Source organism: Neofelis nebulosa, chromosome 2 (assembly GCF_028018385.1).
Source record: "Neofelis nebulosa isolate mNeoNeb1 chromosome 2, mNeoNeb1.pri, whole genome shotgun sequence".
In the NCBI taxonomy this organism is placed as follows: domain Eukaryota; kingdom Metazoa; phylum Chordata; class Mammalia; order Carnivora; family Felidae; genus Neofelis; species Neofelis nebulosa.
The window spans coordinates 193,448,515-193,468,607 of record NC_080783.1 but is presented as its reverse complement, the minus strand read 5'-3'; the positions used below and the strand labels follow the sequence as shown (position 1 = coordinate 193,468,607).

Here is a 20,093-nt window from a genome sequence, read left to right as displayed (position 1 = left end):
CGGTGAGGTAGGTGAGGTAGGGAGGTAGGTAAAGGTCAGTAGTCAGAGGCCTGGGATGCGGGGCCAGGAGCTTGGACTTTATCCTGTAGGCAGTGAGGGGTCACTGAAGGCTCTGCAGGAGGGAGGGATGTGCCTAGGTGGTGCCCTAGGGGTGGGGCGGTGGGCCCGGCATGCCCAGGGGGTACGCGGGGCCTGCCACCGGCTGCCAACGAGAACAGCTGCCCACCTGCAGGCCGACTGAACACATTGTGCCTGAAGAGGCCGTGGTGGATTTTTCTAAGCCCGCACTTGACTCTGTCCACACAGAACCCGCCCGTGTGCGGTCTTTGGGGAGGCTGCCCGGCAGCAGCGTTATCGATCAGGCTGCAAGGAGAGAAGGAGGAAAAACACCTTCAAACAGAAGAGCTTTAAATCCGTTATTGGTTCCTAAAGAGCCAAGACCACGAGCACACACAGGCCGTCTCTGAGCCAGCCTCACGCGAGAGACACAAGGACATAGAGGCAAACACGTGGGTGCAAAGACACACGCGTACACAGAGGCACCGGCGAAGCCGCCGAAGCCGCCGCTAGTGCTCACAGCTGCAAGCACAGAGCGACACTCATGTGTACTGACACATACCTGCAGCACAGAGGCAAAAGTGCACGGGCGCGTGCAGGCAGAACAGCCCAGAAGGACCTGCATACGCCCAGAGAGACGCATTTCCACGAACCTTCAGCCGAGAATACGCCTTTGCACGCGCAGAGACGCTTGCGCATGCGCGCGGACACACACCCAACAACCCACTCTGAACTCCCCACCCTTGGGCAGGTGGCGCCCTGCTCACCACCTTCTTTCAGCTTCCAGGTGTCCTGTCAGTAGCGGAGGGCCCCTGGACTCCCTCCTGTGACAGTCAAGGTCACAGGATGTAAATGACTCAGAGCTACCCCACAGGGGGGCAAAGGGGGCGCGTCAGTTGCCTCCGGGTAGTTCAGGGCACACGCGCACAGCACGAGGGTCGCGGAAGACTTCTAAATTACTCATGCCCGGGGCCCCACCCCCAGAGACTCTGATCCGATTGCTGAGGGGAGGGCACTGGGCACGGGTAGGGTTTTAACCCTCCCAGGTGATGCCAACGTGCTGCCCGGGTTGAAGATTTTACTGGAGCAGCAGATCTAGCCTCTGGGGTCCCGCGAGCATCCTCGCTCTCCGGCAGGACTGCCCCAACAAGGGATCCTGAGGGTGCCCTTCGCCACCCTCAGGAAGCCCTTGACACCCCGGGTCTGACGCACCCCACCCCCCACCCCCAGACTCTCTTCTAGGAGTCCCTGGTGCAGAGCGGAGTCGCGCTGGCGGGCGTGCCCATCCGCGCACTGCGACTGCCCCCTGCTGGACAGAGACGGCCGAGCCAGGCTGCCGGCGGACTTGTTCCCACCGCGGCTGAGGGCAGGCTGACGGGTGGAGCGAGCCAGGCGCGCGCAGTCCTGCAGAGGAACCCTGAAGCGTCCCCAGACCTCTGCTCTGCCCCTTCCTTCCAAGGGCCAACCACCTCTCCAGTCCCAGCCGTCTCGGACCTGGGTGATCATGAAGGTCCTTTTTTGTTCATCTACTCAATGATAGCCACTAATGCCATTGACCTGGGGGGGCGGGGGGGGGGGTAGTCCTGGCAGCTGGGAGATGAATGAGGGAGGAGGCGTTTCCAGTCCTCGCCCGCGCCCACCCTTCCTCCAGCAGCGGCCTGAGCCACCTCCCTCCAGCTGCCTACTCCATACACCAGATTCGCCCACTGCCCTAAGGGTAAAGCCCAGACTCCTGAAAACGGCTGCCCAGTCTCCCTGGAAGGACCCCCCCCCCCCGAGACTGCCTGGCAAACTCTTAGTCTTGCACATCCTTCTCCTGCCGCCTCCTCTAGGAAGGCTTCCCTGACCTCCTCACTCCACCGCCCCCCACACCCATTAATTGCCTCCTCCTCTTCTTCCTGAACCTTACATACCTACCTACCCGTTATAAATAATTCTCTGTTCACATGTCAGCCTCCCCCCGACCAGACAAGGGGGATTCCCCAAGGGCAAGGACCAGGGGCCTGGGGTCAATAAAGTGTTGTAGTACAATGAATGAAGGCTTCTCCAAGCCGCCTGGTCCACGGTGCACGTTCCCGGCTCTGGTTCCACCATGCTGAGGGGCAGAGCCCTCTCTTCAGAGGAGCAAGGTCTAGGACAAGGAAGATAACGACAACAGCACTAACGCTAACGAAACACTTACTCACCAAGTGCCAGGTGCATATTCTGCCCCCAGTGCTTTACATACGTCAATTCGTTTAACCGCCACAACGCTATTATCCCCATCTCATAGATGGGAAGACTGAGGCACAGAGAGGCCTAAGCAACTTTGCCCAAACACACAGCGGGGCAGCCCAGGAGGCGGCTCCAGAGGCCACGCTGTTCACACTTCTCGCTTAAGGGAAGAGAAAGCCGGGAGAAGACCCAAGAGAAGTCATGCCCACATCCTCCCTCCAGCCGGCAGTTCTAGGGCTGCGGCTGCTTTCGCTTCCTTCTTAATTTTTCTGACAAGAACAGATGCCACCGCAGCTGACAACCAGCCTGTCGGTGTGAACGGGAAGGCAGGTCCGGCCGCTCGTTTGTCTGGTAAGAAAATGGAATTGGACAAGGCGGCAGCTGAGCTGTGGGAGACCTGGAGTTCTCCAGGGGTGGGGGCGAGAGCCGGAGGAGCCCCAACAGGTGGAGAGAGGGTGCGGTGGCAGGCTGGGGTGCCCAGATGCCCATGGACGCTCTGGACCAGCCCCTGCCTCTAATCTTTCCCTCCTGCCTTCTTCCCTCCCCCCCCTTCCTCCCTCCCTTCCTGTCCTTCCTTCCTCCTTTCCTCCCTTCCTGTTCTTCCTTCCTTCCTTCCTCTCTCCCTCCCTCCCTCTCTCCCTTTCTTCCTCCCTTCCTGTTCTTCCCCTCTTCCTTCCTTCCTCTCTCCCTCCTTCCCTTCCTTCTATCCAGGCCTAGTGCACAGACTTGCCAGAGCTGTGCCGGCTACAGGAGCACAAGGAGGGAGCAGTCACTCTCACTGTCCTCAAGGCTGACGGCCCCTCAGAGCCTGGCATGAAGAGGGCTTTGACTTTGACAGAGCAGGACTCCGAAGCCCTGGCTGCCTGGGTGCTTTCGACCAAGTAAACTGCACAAGGTCCTAAGCTCCACATCTGTAAACTGGGGCGCGGACAGCACCTGCTCTGTTGGGGGCTGGGAGGACTGAGCTCACACGGGTAAGCACTCTGGCACAGAGCCTGGCCCACAGCCGGCCAGCTCCTTCTCCCTACCCCCAGCTTCCTTGCCAACCCCAGGGAGCCTCGACGCTCCTGTCATTCCTCACACCCCCTCACAATCCAGAAGTGCCCCTGGAGGTCTAACCACTGTCCCTCCTGCTGCAGGGCTCTTGTCATCCACGGCAGCTCTTTGCACGCATGTGCGGATCCGTTCCATGCTGCGCTCACGCCCCTTCTGCCTCAACCCCCGCAGGAGGGGTGTGGACACTCTGAGACCCTGGTCTCAGAGGAGGGAAGAGCTCGGCTTGGGTGAAACGGCTCCCAGCCCCAAACCAGGTGTGTCCGCCTCACCAGTGGCTCAGGCCTGGGTGCTATGCGGGTGCTAGCACTGGGTGCTACCCCTGACTGCGAAAAGCCAGCTCCTCAGGCCGTCCAGCTGCAGCACCAAGGTCCTGTTCTGACAGAGCTGGGGGCGGGGGGGTGCTCCCTGGCCCAGCCCCAGCCCTGCAGCCACAGTCCCAGGAAGCAAAGTCACAAGATCGCAGGGTTGGGCCACCCCTCTGGCTTAGCAAGCCCCTCAAAGATGAAGCACATCTGTGGGTCCGGTGTCGCGAGCGTGTCCCCGAGGAGGTGCTCTTTGTCAGTTTCTGAGTGTGCACAATTGCGTGTGTCTGCGTGCGTCTGGGGGGGTGGGCGGGAGGAGGGTGACTGTGCATTGGCTTCTGTGCTTTGTGTGATTGTAGCTCACGTGTCTGTGTCTGACCGCGTCTCTCGGTACCTGCATGAACGTGTCTGTGTGGCCCTGGGGCACTGTCCCAGACGGGGCACCTAGTCATCATCGCCAGGATCAGCATTGCTATCCCTGAGTACTCACTGTCACTGGGGGCCGTGTGCTTTACCTACGTGTTGTCATTTATGCCTCACAAAACAAGCTTCCTGACTCCAACCCCTCGCCAAGCCCCATGCACACGGAGTCTCAGAGGCCAGGCCAGCTCAGATTCCATGGTTTTGGTCTTTGAGGTCCCTCACATTCTAGCTCAGAGCGATATGCCAGACTGTATCTCCCACAGTCCCCCTCCTCAGCCAAGAAACTACCCCTCACTCTGCCAGACCCTGCTTCCTCGTGGAAGCACCACCCCCCTCCACAGCCCTGCCACCTCCTCCAGGAAGCCTTCCCTGACTTGCCAAGGGTAGGCAACTCTGATGCCCCAGGCAGAGCCTGATTCCTCAACTAAACCTCCAGTATATGGTAGGTGCTCAGGAAGTGGTAACTGAACCTGTGACGCTTGCCTAGGAGTAAGGGAAGCAGGGAGGTGGCCCCGTTTCCCTTCCTGAAGCTTCCCCCAGCTTCCTTCAACGATGCAGCTCTGCTCTCTCTCCTGGCTCATCTGTAAGGGTCAAGGTGCCTCGTCCGAAGCAGACGATCCGAAGCTGCCCAGACCCGGAGAAGCGACGTAGGGGTGTGCCCAGAGCAGGCACAGAACCCTGCTTGTAGCTGAACTCTCCCCTTTACCCCAGACAGCTGCTACCCACCCCCCCCCAAACCTGAGACCGGCCACAGCCACCACCCCTCCCTGTGGTCTCTGGGTGGCCTCCAGGAGGCCTTCCTTGGAAGAGGGCAGAGCAGAGGGAGAGGAAGGAAGTGAAGCAAAAGCAGGGACAGACAAGGAGCTCAAAGTCCAAGGAGGCTGCCAGAAGGGAGGGAAGGGGAGGCAGAAGAGAAAGGGGGACTGATCGTTTATTCCTCTCTCCGTGTCTGCAGGCTGATGCTTCCCCCTGGTTAACAACTGCGGTCCAGGCAGCGGCCCCAGCCCCTGCTAATTACCATGATTAGCACTGAGCAAGCTGCTGCATTTTATGACTCTCCAAACCAAAAAAAATAATTAAAGCAATTACTGTCATTAACACTCTGCCCTCTTCACCACCTTCTCTGAGAGTGAGCAGCCAACAGGCCCCGGGGAGTTGTGATCAGACCCTGGGTGCCCTCCCCTCCCCATTTGGTGCCCCACCACCTGCCACCTCCAGGAGCACTAGCCTGGATAGTGCAAGCCCCAGCAAGCCTGGAAGGCCACAAGGCCTTGGTGGGACCCCAGGCAACCCCCCGCGTGCCTGGAAAAGCCGGAGCCAGGCCCCCGGGAAACTGCACAGAGAAGCTGCCCCTCCCAGGCAGGAGCCCACCAGACACACACACACACACACACACACACACACACACACGACAAGGAGGACCCCTGCAGCCCCTGCTCCCTCCCATCCCCACAGCCCTACTCAATGCTCCGCCACACCCAGCTGAGTGCCTGGGTCACCTAAACTGTGGAGCTTCAGTTTCCTTGTCTGTAAAATGGGCTGCCTAATCTGCTTTGGCTGCTATAAAATACCATAGGTGGGGGTGTTTTAAACAACAGACAGTTGCTTCTCACAGTTCTGGAGGCTGGGAAGTCCAAGATCAAGGTGCCGATGAACTCAGTTCCCTGGGAGAGCCCTCCATCTGGCTTGCAGAAGGCTGCCTTCTCACTGTGTGTGCTCCTACCCCTTTCCTGGTTAGTGCGCTAGGGATGGGGGAGGGGGAAGGAAGCCAGCCCTCAGGTGTCTCTTCTTGTAAGGGCACCAATCCCATCATGGGGCCCCCAACCCCATGTCCTCAGCTAAACCTAATTACCTCCTAAAGGCCCCACCTCCAAATACCACTACACGGGGTTTAGAGCTTCAACATATGAATTTGGGGGTGGGGGCAGGGGTGGCTCCATTCAATCCATAGCATGGGCTTTTGAAATGTCTGTGAAACAATGCCTTCCTCATGAGCCTTTAAAGATTAAATGAGCCGATCAGCAGGATCACCTAAAACACTGCCTGGCACATAGTAGGCCCCGAATCAGCAGTGGTTCCCTTCAAAGAAGGACTGGGGGAGAGCAGAAGGAGGTGCTGAAGAGGCTGGAGAAGGGACCCAGCTCTGGGCTGGGCTGCTTTCGGCTCTGGGCTGGGCTGCTTTCGTAAACCACGGTGCCTGTGACCCAGGGTTGTTGCAAGAGCCTAACTGATCTCCCTGCTCTGTCCCTGCCTCCTACCCTTCCATTTATTCTCAACTCACAAGCCAAAGTGAATCTTTTAAAGCATAAGTCACAGAGCACAGAGGATTCTTAGGGCGGTGGAAATACTATGTAGGACACTATAATGATGGATACATGTCATTACACATTTGTCCGAACCCATAGAACGTACACGGAGAGTAAACCCTGGTTTTTATGGTCTTTGGGTGGTAATGATGTGTCAGTGGAGCTTCGACAATTGTAACAAATGTACCACTCTGGTGGGGGGGGGGGGGCGTTGATAATGGGGGAGGCTGTGCATGAAGGGGGGCAACAGGTGTAGGAGAAATCTCTGTATCTGCCTGTCAATTTTGCTGTGAACCTAAGCCTGCTCTAAAAAAAAAGAAAAAAAAAGTCTTTAAATTGCCTCTCCAAAAAAAGTAATAAATACTTAAAAAAAAAATAGGGGTGCCTAGGTGGCCCAGTCGGTTAAGTGTCTGACTCTCGGTTTCGGCTCAGGTCATGATCTCATGGTTTTGTGAGTTTGAGCCCTATGTCGGGCTCGGCACGACGGTGCGGAGTCTGCTTGGGATTCTCTCTCTCTCCCTCTCTCTGCCGCCTCCCCCCCCCCCCCCGTTCATGCTCTTTCAAAATAAATAAACTTAAAAATTTTGTAATAAAAAAATAAAAGCATAAACCAGATCCTATCACTTTTCTGCTCAGAATCCTGCATGTATCCCCATGTCACTCAGTAAAAGCAGAAGTCCTTATGATGGTCTCCCAGGCCACTTCCTCTCCTGCTCCCCACCCTCACTTGCTCTGACCTCAAATATACCTAACATGCTCCTGCTCTGGGGCTGCCCCATCTCTCAGGAACGCTTTCTCCAGATGCAACTCACCTCTTTCAGGACTTTACCCAATAGCTTCCCAACGATGCAACTCTCACCTACCTCCCAGTCCCCTGCCCCTTTTACTCTTCCATTTTCCCATTGTGCTCAACACCTTCCAACACACTTTGCAATTTACTTGTTTATTGTGGTCATTGTTTATTCTCTAGCCGCCAGAAAGGCAGGGGTCATTGTCTGTTTTGTTCTGATGATTTCCTACATCAATGCCTGGCACATAGTAAGGCACCCGGGAAATATTTGTCTGGTCTAATTGAGGAACTAATCTTAGCCAAGGCATTCTGCTTCGTCTGGAAGATCTAGTGGCGCCCCCTGGAGGGACGTGAGCCACCAGAGACCTCAGCACAAGTAGCGGATAAGCAACGGGCTTCGGACAGTGCAGGACTGGCCTTCAACAGCGACACCGTGTGTCGAGAAGAAGCAACAGCAGGGGTGAGCTTTCTTGTTTCTTCTGGGCGTGGCCAATGGAGAGGGGGCGGGGAGATTCTCAACTGGGCTTTCTTCTAATAAAGGGCAACGAGCAATTATTTTAAAACTCAAAGTGCACATCCATTAGGATGGCTATTACTTAAACACAACAACCAGATAACAAGTATTGACAACAATGTGCAGGAATTGGAACTCATGCATTGGTGGTAGAAACACAAACTGGGGCTGTGTGAAACCCATAAGGTGGCTCCTTGAAAATTCAAACATAGGCTTAGCATATGATCCAGCAATTCCACGTCTAGGTACCTACCCAAACTAATTGAAAGCAGGGATTTAAACAGATGTTTGTGCATCAGTGTTCATGGCAGCATTAGTCACAATAGCCAAAAGGCAGAAGTAGCCCAACTGTCCACCAATGAATGAAAGAATAAGCAGAATAAGGGGGCGCCTGGGTGCCTCAGTCGGTTAAGCGTCCGACTTCAGCTCAGGTCACGATCTCGCAGTCCGTGAGTTCGAGCCCCGCGTCGGGCTCTGGGCTGACGGCTCAGAGCCTGGAGCCTGCTTCCGATTCTGTGTCTCCCTCTCTCGCTCTGCCCCTCCCCCGTTCATGCTCTGTCTCTCTCTGTCTCAAAAATAAATAAACGTTAAGAAAAAATTTTTTAAGAATAAGCATAATAGGTAGATACATACAATGGAATATTATTCGGCCTTCAAAAGGCATGACTTCCTGGGTGCCTGAGTGGCTCAGTCAGTTGGGCATCCGACTCTTGGGTCGTGATCTCGCAGATCGAGCCCCAAATCGGGCTCTGTGCTGGCGGCAAGGAGCCTGCTTGGGGTTCTCTCTCTCCTCCTCTCTCAACATGGGTGAAGCTTGAAGACATTATGCTAGTTGATGGGAATGCAAGCTGGTGCAGCCACTCTGGAAAACAGGATGGAGGTTCCTCAAAAAATTAAAAATAGAACCACCCTCCGACCCAGCAATTGCACTACTAGGCACTTATCCATGGGATACAGGTGTGCCGTTTCGAAGGGACATATGCACCCCCATGTTTATAGCAGCACTATTAACAATAGCCAAAGGATGGAAAGAGCCCAAATGTCCATCCATCCACGGATGAATGGATAAAGAAGATGTGGTATATATATATATATATATATATATATATATATATATATATATATATACACACACACACACACACACACACACACACACACACACACACACAATGGAGTACTACTCAGCAATCACAAAGGATGAAATCTTGCCCTTTGCAACTACGTGGGTGGAACTGAGGGTATTATGCTAAGTGAAATTAGTCAGAGAAAGACAAAAATCATATGACTTCACTCATATGAGGACATTAAAAGGCAAAACAGATGAACATAAGGGAAGGGAAACAAAAATAATATAAAAGCAGGGAGGGGGACAAAACAGAAGAGACTCGTAAATATGGAGAACAAACTGAGGGTTACTGGAGGGTTACTGTGGGAAGGGGATGGGCTAAATGGGGAAGGGGCACTAAGGAATCCACTCCTGACATCATTGTTGCACTATAGGCTAACTAATTTGGATGTAAATTTGAAAAAAGAAAAAAGAAAATTAAAAAAAAAAAACATTATGCTAGTTGAAATAAGCCAGTCACCAAAGGACCCATACTGTATGATTCTGCTTGTACAAAGTACCTAAAGTAGCCAAATTCAGAGAAAGCAGAATGGTGGTTGCCAGGAAGTAGGAGGAGGGAGAACTGGGGAGTTGTTGTTTCACGGGGACAGGGTTTCAGTCTGGGAAGACTGAAAAAGTTCTGGAGGTGGATGGTGGTGATAGTTGTGGAACACTGTGAATGTACTTAACGATGAGTTGTCCACTTTATTAAAATGGTACTGCTTATATTATGCATATGCATATTTTACCACCATAAAAAAAAAGATTTAATTTTTTAAGGCAGAAAAATAAAACAGGAAGTAACAAGGTGGGTGCAACTCTGAGTCCAAGGAGAGATGCTCCAAAGCATGGCGCGGGGGTGGGTACAGACCATATTCTCCCCTCCCTCTGCTCCACATGGAGCCTTCCAAGCCCCTGGCACCAAGGGCACCTACCTTCATGTGCCCTACTTCACCTTGTTGGGACCCAAGTTTGGCTCGTATTTCTTTTCGGGGCCCATCCATAATGACTCTGAGCTCCTGAAAGTCCAACTGCACAAAATATGTTCCTCTGTGAAGTTCCTTTCCCCTAGCCCTATTCAAAACTTTGGAAATAGGCAAAGTGACAAGCTTCCATCTAAAGTCAGCTGGCTCTTGGGGCACCTGGGTGGCTCGGTCGGTTAAGTGTCCGACTTCGGCTCAGGTCATGATCTCATGGTTCAGCTCAGGTCATGATCTCATGGTTCGTGAGTTTGAGCCCCCTCTGGGCTGACAGCTCAGAGCCTGGAGCCTGCTTCGGATTCTGTGTCTCCCTCTCTCTCTGTCCCTCCTCCACTCATATTCTGTCTCTCTCTCTCTCAAAAATAAATAAAGATTTTAAAAAAAAATTTTTTTAAGTCAGCTGACTCTAGAGCATGCAGCTTTGTTTGGTACTCTAATTCCTATTGAGTAGGGCCCACACTCTGTGGAGTTAGACATTCATTTGTAGAAAACTGACAAGGTCCAGATGATTTCCATCCAATCAATAACACCAAAGATTGTGGGGCGGGCAGGGGGAGGCGGTTGCCTTATAGGATATTAACCAATTGGTATCGAATTTAATAATCCTTATTCCATCATTGTTTTTCAAATGAGTTTCCATATCCTCCATTGAAACAGCCTTGTTGGAAGATTCTCTTCATTGGGTTAAATAATATTTTGATTGTGTTCACTAGGTATTGCATGAGAATTATGTTTTTAACATTTTGAGAGTTATACTTTGGCATCTGGGGAAACTGGACAGGTGCTCCTGTGTCCCAAACACAGTCCTGGGACTGCTTGTCACCTCTCTGCCTCACTGCTCCTTCTCCTGACTCCCTTCCCCTGCCTTGCTCCCTCTCTCTCCCTCTCCCTCCCTCTCCTTCCCTCCCTCTCCCGCCCTCCCTCTACCTCACTCTCTTTCCTTCTCACCTTCTCTCTCCATATCTCTCTCTCTCTCTCTCTCTCTCTCTGAAAATCCCTGTTCTCCTGGGCTCCTACCCCAAGCAATAAAACCAGGTCACATCCACAGCAAACTTTGTTTGAAAAGTGGTCATCACGAAACAGAATATTTACCATCTCAGTTTGCCTTCCTACACTTAGATTTCCTCTTCAGTCTCTTGCTAGAAAAACGGATGATATTTGCCTTACTATGTAAAGGACCCATCCTGTTGATTTTCTTAAAAAGTGTGAGGGGAGGGGCGCCTGGGTGGCACTGTCGGTTAAGCGTCCGACTTCAGCCAGGTCACGATCTCGCGGTCCGTGAGTTCGAGCCCCGCGTCAGGCTCTGGGCTGATGGCTCGGAGCCTGGAGCCTGTTTCCGATTCTGTGTCTCCCTCTCTCTCTGCCCCTCCCCCGTTCATGCTCTGTCTCTCTCTGTCCCAAAAATAAATAAAAAACGTTGAAAAAAAAAAATTAAAAAAAAAAAAAAAAAAAAGTGTGAGGGGAGCCATCTAATTCAAGGTCATGGGTGTGTCTACACCTCCAGAAACCAACTATCCCCAAATGAGCTTCCTCGTTGTCTTTTTTTTTTTTCTTTTTAAGTAGGCTTCACATCCAGCATGGAGCCCAATGGGGGCCTTGAACTCATGAATCCAAGATCAAGAGTCAGATGCTTCACTGACTGAGCCACCCAGGTGCCCCTCCTCATTGTCTTTTTTTTTTTTTAAAGTAAAAACTTCCTCCTATAGATAACCCATTGTAATATTTTAAAACTGTTTATTGTTAACTACAGAAAGAAGCTTTTTTCCTTATTTTTATTATTTTGTGTCTGACATTTTACTAAACTCTTTTATTAACCATAATTAATTGTCTTGAGTTAATTTTATTAGGTTTTCCGGTGATAAAATTGTGTCTTTGGCAAATGATGATAATTTTCCCACAGCTAAGTTTTGTAATCATGTTTTCTGTCTTATCACATTGGCTGTACTACGTCTTCTTTGCTATGATTAAACGTGTCGAGCTTTTGAATAGCTGTCGAGAAAAATTTATTGGTGAGCAAAGAGGTTAGGGACTAAGTTAGCAGTTAAAAACAAAAACAAAACAAAAAAGATCGGAGTAAACTGTGTGGGGTGATGGGGGGAGCCTGGACCAGTATCATGTCTGCAAGGGAGGAGCCATAAGGAACAGAAAGTTTAGATGAGGAACCAGCAACCGGGGCAGAAACCGAACACAGCTGCAGGTCCGCACACCTGAAGCCCAGAGGTCCACCCGAGCGACCAGGTACAGTAGGCGCCCCTTCCACCTTCCTCGGTATCCCAGTGATCATTTTACGAATGGGCATTTGATCCAGACCCACGCCAAATAGGACCTGATGTTCCCCACCCACATGACCCAACTTGGTCCCAGCAGAAGTGAAGCTCAGGAATTCTGTTGGATGGTTGGCCAAAGGGCACCCCGTCTCTCTCCCGGAATTTGAAGGAAGCAGCCTAGGAGCCATTGGCATCCAACACAGAGAACCCGGCCTGAACATCAGGTGTAACGCACTCTGAAGCAGACCTATCGAGGCTCCTGCTACCCCCAGACTTTCCAATCCCATAAACTCTACCTTGCTTTTACTGGTTAGGCCCCTTTGCAATGGGTGTTCTGTAATTTGCCATATAAAGAGTCCCAGCTGATAATGCCAGGAAATCGACAATGTTTTTAATAGATCCTATAATTCTTAGAGTGTATTCATCTGAGAAGAGGTGTGAGGGTTTTGGAAAAGTAATTAGAATGCTCAGTTTATAAACATTTCCTAAAATGTGAATTCAAGAGCGAAATTAGCAGATATTTTAATTGTCTACTCCATTTCCACATCCTCACACTTGGTCTACCTACTCTCTAAATGTATTCATTAACATTTTTATAAACACTTTTCCAGCTTACAATTCATCTTCACACATCTTGACTCATTTGGTTCCCACAACAAACAAGAGATGCCTCATTTCGTGTAGCTCCGTATGGTTTGCAAGGTTCTTTCTCTTGCGTTATTTTGTGTGGTACGGGCATGCCTGGCTCTTGCACATTCTGGACTCTGGGAAAACTGAAGCACTTGTAGCCAGTTCTCTTAGCCCACAGAGAACTGGTGTGCATTTATGTGTCTCCACTGGTGTCACTAGGTCAATACTGTCCCTACCTCGTTCACCAGGTGAACTCCTATTCATACCTAAAAACCCATTTCAGATAAGGCACATCGTGTGTCTCTCTCCCCGGAAGTGGACAGGTGGTGCGGTCCTCAAAAACCGTTGCCTTTGCCAGATTTGTCAAGGTCAGCCAACTGGTTGTTGGGATGGAACAGGGGAGCTCTGGCCAACTGCTTTGTGGTTTGGTAAAACTTCATCCATTACCGGAGGAAAGACTCCAGCCCCTCCAACAGCCCCCTGGCCAAAAGAACCCGCTTCAAGCTTGGTCAGACTTACTCTCTTTGTTGTGTTGGAGGAAGAAGGGTCAATATCAACCGTGGCCTGAGGCTGTTTTTATGGGTTTCAAGCTACCGGCCCTCAGGCCATCCCAGACAGGGTTTGGGCCTTCAAACAGGCCTCAAAGAGACTTACAAATAAACCTCAGACAGGTTCTCAAATTGGTCTCAAAGAGACCCTCACCTGGAGCCTCAGATAGACCTTGGAGGGACCCTTCAGAGCACACACCTGCATCACAAAGCCTCTTCCTCTGACCTCAAGTTCCCTCAAAGACACTCTCCCAAGAGAGCCTGAGCCTGGCACCCACTGTCGGTACCCCAGATGGAGGTCTCTCCAGGGCCTGCAGGGCTCTGGGGTGTATTTATGGGTCCAAAGGCCTGGCTGGGGAGGACAAAGCATCCCGGTGGCTTCCAGCTCCATTTCCTGACTCAGGGCAGGTGGGGCATGTGGCTTCCCCCATCTTACTGCTGCTCTGGGGATTCTGGTAACCAGAGTGGCCCTCTCCCTAGAGTCAGGGGTCAGAGGGCAGAAAAGGTGGGGAGAAAGCTGCCCCAGTGGGGTTCAGAAAGAGTCAGTGGGGGAAGGAGGGAGGTAAAGGGATCAGAAAGGGTAGTCCAGACCCTTTCTCTGAAGCTGCGAGGCCTGCATTCCTGGGGGCCGGCTGGGGCTGCAGGACCCCGGCCGGTAGTTACAGGATCTCGTTGTGACTGTCAGTGTGAAATCTACTCCTGTATCCCCAGCACAATCAGGTCGATGGGGGAGGGGGGGGCGGGTACCATACTGAATTCCTCACCTTCCATCCTGCTCCTCCTCCGGGGCTCCCCAACTCAGAGGAGGGCCCCGCCCACTCCCAAGCCTTCTCTCCCGGACCCCCCGGCAGCCACAGGTCACCAGGACCATCCAGCCTGAGGCCCTCGGCGCAGCCTGGACTAAAGCCACTACACCTAGCTGACGCCTCCTTCCCCTCCCACCAGCCTCCAGAATCGGTTTTCCAGAAACCACCTCCGACGGTATGTATCAACCTGCTTTGGAACTTCCAACAACCCTCACTTACCGGGAGAAAAGGAAGCTCCTCCTCCCACTCTTAAGTCGGCCCCGCCCACTCACCTGGGGTGCCTTCCCCCCTCCCCTCCCCCCCCCCACCCCCGGAGCTGTTCGCTCCGCCCTCGCGGGGTCCCCAAAGCCGCTCTCCCAGGGCGGTCCCACCGACACCGCCCCTCCCTCCTGGGATCTTGGGTGGCATTTTGCACCTTTTCTGCCAAAAAACAACTACAACAACAAAACCCTGCACTGGCTGATAAGCTCTCTGAGTGATTCACTGGTCCATTACTCTTGTTTGCTCAAATAAAGTCATTGTTCAGTCACCGAGGATTTGGGGGGGAGGGGCACCTACCACACTCCTGGCACCGTCTGGGACCTGGGGCACGGCCACGATCAAGACCAGGCCATCGCCTTCAGGGATGGGACTCATACTGTCCCTGAAGAGCACTATCGAGTGAATTCTGGCCCTTGCCGAGGCCTTAGCTATATGCACGGCTGTCTCCCCAAACTCGGGGTTCAGAGCGCCGGGAATCTGAAGCAGCCATCCCCTGTTTGCCCACCCCCACAACCGCCTGCCGGGTGACTGTGCCAAGGTCACCCGGGCCTGGGGTGCTGGGCGCAGGGGTGGGGGGGGGGGGGGCCTGAGGCCTGCACCTGCTGTGTACCCCCCCTCCTCCCCCACCCCCACCGCGGCCAGTCTGAGCACCTCCCCCAGCCGCCGCGAAGGGCTCCCTGCACACCCCGCTGCTGATGTTTAATTTTGCTGAACACCGAGTCCCAACCCCGTGTTAATTGGTTTTACTCCAGCCTTTTGTGCCTCCCATTAAATGAGGAAATGCCACCCATAAAATTTTAATTTTAAAAGCCAACTTGTTTGTTTTATATTGAAATTCCCCGGGCAGCTCCAGCAGAGGGAAACAGACACATTTTCGTTTCATTAAAGCAACTTGAGTGAAGATAAAAAAGAAGCTGAAAAATTAGATTTAAAAACAGAGAGCGAGAAGCATTTAAACAAAATGAATGAAAATGAGCTGCCGCGGAGGGCGCCAGGAACCTGCCCCACCTCCGTGCGGCCCGCGCCCCTGCAGGGAGACCACAGGGGAGCCAAAGGGGCAGTCAGTGGACGCTCTCGCCTGGTGCCCCCAGAAGGCTGAACCGTGGACTCCGGCCTCCCTGAAAATCGGCCCGCTGGGTGATAGAGGAATCAAGCTGGAGGGATTCGGCCCCCCACCCCCACCCCCACCCCGGGGGCCAGCAGCATCCTCTTCCGTCAGGACAAGCCTGGTGGGTAAGCCAAGTGGCCTTGACTCTACCACTTACTAGCTCTGTAAGAAAGGGCAAGTGACCTCAACGTTCTCATCTGTAAAGTGGGAATAGTAATGTTTGTTTATAAAGTTGTGGTGAGGACGAAGTAGGTTGATACGTTGAGAAACCCTTAAAACAGAACCCAGTATGCAGTAAGTGCTTCATAAATGCTAGCTTTTATTATCTTCATTCTGCTGCTACTCTTCCACTCCACGCTCCTAACACATTCCCCTCTGCTGAGTGCACCTGTCCTCCTCCCTCTCTACACATCCCCTTACCACTCAAAGTCCTCCTTTTAATGATGTCCCTAAGCTAAAGCCAGCTAAGAGAGACTAGGGGCAGGTCTGAACCGAGGCTTGGGGAACCCCATTCCATGGCACGATTCTTGTGGTCCAAACTAACCCATTAACATTTTATTATAATCCTTCCAAGGAAAGCCAGTCTCCCTGGGTTCAATCCCCAGCTCCACCAACTGCTACCAGCGGTGTGTCCTTGGGCAAGAGTCTTCTGGGTCTCAGTCTCTCCATCAATAAAATGGGAACGATAACTGGATCCGCCACGTGTTGTCATGGAGAGCCAATGAAACAAGCTTCACAGAGTGCCCAGCACAGCCAGCTGCCCAGTGAATCGCTGCTGTTCTGTATCGGGTCCAGGGGTCTGGGGTTGCGGAGGTGGAGAAGGGGCAGGGCAGGTGGTTCCATAACAGAGTGACCTTACCACCCATTTCTTGGCTGTTGCCACGGCATAATTATTAATGGCACTCCCTTTCATTCTCAAAGGTGTCCCTAGTGTGGATGACTCACTGGATGGTCATCCCATTTCAAATCCCCCACCCCAGTGAGGGGCCTCAGAGCTGGCCCCAGGGTGCTGGGGAACGGCCCTGACCCCTGACCTGTCTTCTGCCTGACTACTGAATCCTACCCCTAAGCCCTAACCTCACACTTGGCTCACATGGGGCTGGGAGAGGCCTGGGGAAAGACCCAGGGCTCAGGGAAGGTGCTGGGATTGGAGTCTGTTGGGACTCCTGGCCTCTTCTCTGCACACCAGAGGGAAGTTTACGCCACCTCTGACCCTAACTTCCTCTTCTTCCGTTGGTGGGTGGGGGCAGTGGATTATCTCACCAGTGGTTGCAAAGATCAAACCAAACCAGCAAACAGATGCCAGATGAGTGACATCTCCAGCCAGCAAAACAGAATTCCCAGGTTCTGTTCCTGGACGGGAGCAGAGATGGGGACACAGAGAGTTACAGAGGGGCGTGATGGAGAAGGGGTCTGCCCCCCACCTCAGCACACGCAAGCCCTGTAGCTCACAGCCGATGTCCTGCAGACCCTGACCCGCTTCCTGCAGGCCCCCACACCTGCCCAGGGCCCCCCAGTGACACCTCCTTGGCCGAGAGCCACCGCGGGTCCCCAGCTCCATCAACCTCAGGGCAGAAGATGAGCCAGCTACCTCAAGGGCTGCTTCTCAGAAAAGCTCCGAAAGGACACCTTAGTGCCCGCAGAGCGGTATCATTTCTTCTTGGCAGATTTCTTTTCCAGTGGTTCCCAAACTGTACACCAAGGAACCCCTAGCACTTAATGACGGTTCTGAGACAGTGGGGCCAAGTGGGCGGGGTTCCAGGTATACACGCAAGCTCTCTCTCTCTCCCCCTTCCTCCTGCTCTCCCCTTCTCTGTTCTTTTCTCCCTCTCTCTTCCCCCGTCTTTCTCTATCCCACCCTCCCTCCCTCCCTCTCTCTTCAACCAGAGCATCTTCTATTTTACATAATCCAAGATAATTGCTTGCACAAAAGTTTCCACGGTTAAAATGTTGTTTTCAAAAACACTGCTCTGTTCCTCCCCTTCCTCCCTCCCTCCCTCCCTCCCTCCCTTCCTTCTCTCCTCCCTTCCTTCCCTCCTACCTTCTCTCCCTCTCCCCCTCCCTTCCTACATTCCCTCCCTCCCTTCCCTCCTTCCTTCCCTTCCACCTTCCCTCCCTTCTTCCTTCCTTCCTTCCTTCCTTCCTTCCTTCCTTCCTTCCTTCCTTCCTTCCTCCTTCCTCCCTCCCCCACCCATCCTAAAGCCCTTAAGTAGAGCAGAACAAGGGAGACACCTACTTGCAGGGAGGCGGGGTGCAGAAAGGACAAGCAGGGTTTCAGAGTAAGGTGAGGAGGGATCCACGTGAGAAGCAGCTTGGCACAGGCATCAGAGCCCCTGCAGGGTGAGGGAGCATCTGTTACAAACGGGCAGCCTGTACCAAAGGGAGGTGTCGGCGTGCAAATGGGCTGAGGCGGCGCCCACGCGCAGGGAAGCCTGGAGTGGGTGTCAGAGCCCAGGAGGGTTAAGCAGGGCAGCCACGCTGGATGGATGGGCCCAGGGTGGGTAATCAGAGGCCGAGTTGGATGAGGAGGGGTCCATACATGGGCCAGCCTTGAGTGAACGGCTGTCTGAATGGAGGGAGGGGTAACCCTGCCTGGGAGGTCAGAGCCTGAGGGGCCCGGGACGCTAGAGAGGGATGGCCCAGGTCCCTCATCGGTCAAGCCTCAGGGCTTGGCCTCCTCCTCGGCCTGCCCAGACCCTTTCTAAAACCAAGGAAGACCTGGGACACCTTCCCAAGTCAACTGGAGTCACCAACCACGCCCTGAACACCACTGACGTGCCAGGCAGCATGCCTGGTGCTGGGGAGAAAGCCAGGCTGGGGGCTCGCAGCCCGGCGCCGAGGACAAACATGGAGCCACCATTCCAGAATGTGAGTGGTGGGAGCATGGAAGGGACAGTGTGACCTCTCATGGGGAATCAGGAGCCGTCCAGAGAAGAGGCGAGGTCAGAGAAGAGCTGAGGGACGGAGGAAGATGAGCCCGCAGAATGAGGGCGGCAATGACTCTGGACCTGGTTCCTTACCTTGCCCGTCCTGACCTGATTTTCTAAGGCAGAGGGGAGAGCAAGCTACCCTCGGCTGCCCCATCAGTCTTCTAAGGGCCCCCGGGGGAGATCCAGGTTAGACACCAGAAAAGACTTCTCTGGTTCAGAGATGAGAGGCCTGGCGTCCCAGGCGCCCGGCCTCCCTGCGGTCACCAGGAGGGGGCGCCACAGGCCAGCCCACGGGCCGTGCCACCGGAGGACCGGGGCCGCAGAGCTGGGATCCAGCGAGGGTCTGGCGGGCCCTGGGAGCGCGGGGACCGGGGCAGCGGGACAGATGCTGGAGGAGCTAGGCCACTGGGTCGGGTCGGGGGGGGGGGGGGGGGGGGGACAGAGCCCCGCGCCCGCCAGGACTCGGGAAAGGGAGCATCGCCGGCCAAGACGCGTTGTCCCTGATGTCAGCCCTTCAAGGGGCTTCGTCCCAGCAAGCCCCGGGCTCCAGGAAGGGGAGTCGCGGGGCCCAGAGGTTACACAACTCGCCCAAGGTCACGCGGGAAGGGACCGGCACGCCAGGGGGTTCGAACCCGGCACGGTCCGCAGGTGGCCGGGCTCCACGCAGCACCCGATACAAACCCCGCGGCCAGAGCCCACGGCCTTGGCCTAGCTTCCTTCTTCCCGTCTCTAAACGCTCTTTCATGGCAGGATCTCCTTGGCAGCTTTATCATAAGAGCCTCCTGAAACCACACACGTTTCTAGATGAATTCAGGCCCCCTGGTTCCCAGAGTGGGGTGGGGAGGCTTTCAGCAGGAAGGGTAGCTGCCCTCCTGCGAGCCCAGCAGCGACCTGCCAGCACGCCTGCGGGGACACGAGGGCCCTCGGCGGCGCGGGAAGTGTCTGCTTTTGCAAACTCGCGGGTCCTTGGGCTCTGAGTGGTTTTGAGTTCCGTCCATTACGGGAAATCTCCTTTTGAGGATGGGCATTCAAATCCAGATGTTGTCCCCGCAGAACAAAAGCCTCCCTCCAAATTCTCTTTATGGAGCAGGGCTCTCCTTTGAAGGAGTAACATCTCGTGATAAGTGGGGTATTTTTCCCCCTCCCAGCCAAGAACCCGATGTTCTGAATGTTTTAAAACCGATTTAATAGCCTGTCTCTATTCCACTTCAGCTGCCAGGACGCCAGAGACAAGGTGCGATGTCACCTGCTGATGGATTCAATAGAATCACAAAGAAGAGAATGTTGGGGTTGTTTTGTTTTTTTCAAATATTTCTTTAGGTAGATTTCTGATGAAATACACATTGTCGAGAAACTTTGCCAATGGTACACTGTGCCGATTCAAAAATGCTCGAATAACAACTTCTCAGGAAAGAAGGACGCATTAAATATACATATGGATTGTAAGACAGTCCCAACTTCAGTAAGATTTATTTTTAAAGATACCTTAAGGGGCGCCTGGGTGGCTCAGCCGGTTAAGCGTCCCACTTCGGCTCAGGTCATGATCTCACGGTCCGTGAGTTCGAGCTCTGTGTTGGGCTCTGTGCTGACAGCTCAGAGCCTGGAGCCTGCTTGGGATTCTGTGTCTCCCTCTCTTGCTCGGCCCCTCCCCTGCTCATGCTCTGTCTCTGTCTCAAAAATAAATAAACATTAAAGAAAAAATTTTTTTAAATTTTTTGAAAGACACCTTAAAATAGGGGAAAAATGGATTACACATTTCTTGGCCCTACAATGTGTATATAGAGCCAAGGAGG

The 20,093-nt window shown here is 53.5% G+C and overlaps 2 long non-coding RNA genes across 3 annotated transcripts; both read left to right on the top strand.

Moving 5' to 3' along the window:
- Positions 1-1,832: 1,832 nt before the first annotated feature.
- On the top strand, positions 1,833-5,150 carry LOC131505008 (uncharacterized). The gene is made up of 4 exons (XR_009258232.1): positions 1,833-2,622; positions 2,983-3,245; positions 3,411-3,581; positions 5,008-5,150. It is a non-coding gene; the product is annotated as an uncharacterized LOC131505008 (long non-coding RNA).
- Positions 5,151-13,466: 8,316 nt separating this feature from the next.
- LOC131493559 (uncharacterized) lies at positions 13,467-16,059 on the top strand. Of its 2 annotated transcripts, none has more exons than XR_009252744.1 (4): positions 13,467-13,603; positions 14,047-14,176; positions 15,110-15,495; positions 15,945-16,059. It is a non-coding gene; the product is annotated as an uncharacterized LOC131493559 (long non-coding RNA). The 2 variants fall into 2 exon arrangements; XR_009252743.1 differs by having other exon boundaries at positions 13,998-14,176.
- The last annotated feature ends 4,034 nt before the right edge of the window (positions 16,060-20,093 follow it).